Raw genomic sequence first — 2,533 nt, forward strand, 5'->3', positions numbered from 1 at the left:
CATATGGAACATTGAAAACCAGCTCTTATCCCCATTTTACAGAGAAAAACAAAAATTGGGGGATTTAAGTAGAGCATGTAGGTCTGTAACATGCAATGAAAAATATATAATTTAAACTCACATCTATTTGACAGCAAAATACTTCTTTAAAAATTATTTTATGAGCCAGCAAGGGGCATGGAGGTTAAGGCACTAGACCCCATGTGACCGACTCTCGTTGGCATCCTGGACCCAGTGACCTGAGAATCATGCTGATTGCATGTGTTCGTATGTCCAAAGTCTGAGAGGAGAATGGAGGAGAAGAGATTGCAGTGTGGTCATTGCCCATGGTGGGTGATTTCTCATTTTCCCTTTCTCTGTCTCTCTCTAGAGTGTGCACATGCCAGCTCCCTAGCAAAAAAATCTAAAAAAAACATTTTTAATAAAAAAATTATTTTATGATAATCTATTTGCCTTGAGATAATCACTGAATTCTCAAAGCTTTGAACTCAATTTCTGTCTTAAACATTTTCATTTAATATACAGGTTTTTTTTTTCTTTTTATGTTCCTTTTCTTGACCTTTAATTTAGTAGTTATATAAAAATCAGGACGATTTTAATGCTTTCTTAATGATTAAATTTTTAATCCAAAGGCACAGCTTTAGGTGTCAATGTAGGGTAATTACATAGTCAGAAACTGTCTAAACACTGTAGAAATTGAAGTAATTATCTCACAAGATTTGAATCTGCTCTAAATTATCGTCCACCATTTTCAATAGTCCGCCAGACATATCTCTGTTACTGAGATACTTAAGGCAAAGGGTCTTAGGTAGAAAATACGGAGTTTTCTTCAGAAATCATTTTCAGTCCAAAGTTTCATTATATCGGTTTTTGACAAAATGTTAAAATATGATGCAAAAATTTATTTCTATATATTCTGTATCAAGAAAGTCTCTTAAAAACCCCAAAACGTATTAATAAACATAGAATCAGATTCCATGTTTTTTACTATAATTTCACAGTGGTCTATTCATCTAGATGAGTATTGCTAAAACTAGCTAATAATAGTAAAATAACATTCTCAGTTGTCATCCAAAAATATTCTTCCTAATACATGAGAGGCATAAATATAGTAGATAATGTGTAAGTTTTTTTACAAAAATCACTTTAACCACCCAATGCCTTTTTTAATGAGAAAGAGAGAGTAGGAGAGGGAGGGAGAAAGAGTGAAAGTGAAGTGGTTTTGACACAGTGTCACCGTATCATAATCCTCATGCCCTAGCTCCCAGTTAGCCAGTACCTCAGTCATATACCACAACACCAGGACTGTTCAGTTGGGACCAAGACCTGAACTCATGTTCCCCCAGGGCCTCAGCCACCATACAGCAGTATTTTCCTGTTTACATTACCACAGTTGGTGCCCAATCCCATTTTAGTACAATATTGGGCTCTTGAGGTGTTGTCCTATACCCCTGATCTCTTTCTACTGTGTAAAGTACCATGTTAGAAACAAAAGTTTTGATTAAATCAGATAAAATAAAGCCCTAGTACTTGACTACTAAAGTTATACTTTTATAGAGAAACACTCAGGTAGCAAATGGAAATACTAGCTTTGGGCCAAATCTTAAACTGATACTCACACTGGAATTGTATGACATTTTTAGCATCATTTGCTGTGTGAGAATTGAATCTGCAAAGATAGAGATGAAACTCCAGCTCATATATAAAGCCTGCCCTTGGATTACAGTGTTTAGCTTTTTAACACATGAAGAAACAGCCTCAATGCTTTTAACATCCTTATTCCCCACACCTTTGTATTCCTTCCCCTCTGGCATGCCAGGAAGATCTTGCATCGCAACATCTTTAAAAATAGACCATTCTTGAGTCCAAGTTTGAGGTACATAATCAAGGAAGTGTTCACATGTACTCACTAACACAGCAAATCCAAAATTTCTAGTAAGTGCACCCATATAAATAATTTTGATCTGATTCATTGTTATATTGCATTCTTCTTTGTCTATGACTCTGAAATTAATTCTCAAACATAATTACCTAATTTTTTAAAATGACTCTGTAGCATATCTATTTTCTCCTGATTCTGACTACACTGCTGTCCTGGGAAATGCTGCCATAGACACCAGCATCAGTCAAGCACGATCCCCTCCTTAGCTGTTGGGGTGCCAGAATGCAGGTCTCTTCCTCCATGCTCAGAAACAATGAAACAGAATCAACCCCCTTCTCAGAAGTCCGACTTTCTGCTTGGTGGGGCTCATTTCCCAGGTTTCTTTCTTTTTTAAGAATTATTTATTTGATTTTATTTGCTATTATTATTATTTTTTTCACATTCATCAGAGAAAGACAGGAAGAGAGAGAAGGAAAGTAAGAAGGCAAGTCACCAGGTCTAGGAACTGAACCACAGTCAGCCATGTGGGAATCTCGCGGCTCAACCACTACACCACCCAAAGAACCTTCATTTCTCAGCTTCTAAGTACAAAGATTCCAACTTTGCTCCTCAGTTTACTTTTTCTGTGATAGCAGGTGCTTTACTTGGGGG

The sequence above is a fragment of the Tupaia chinensis genome, unplaced genomic scaffold (assembly GCF_000334495.1).
Source record: "Tupaia chinensis unplaced genomic scaffold, TupChi_1.0 Scaffold148698_1, whole genome shotgun sequence".
NCBI lineage: Eukaryota > Metazoa > Chordata > Mammalia > Scandentia > Tupaiidae > Tupaia > Tupaia belangeri.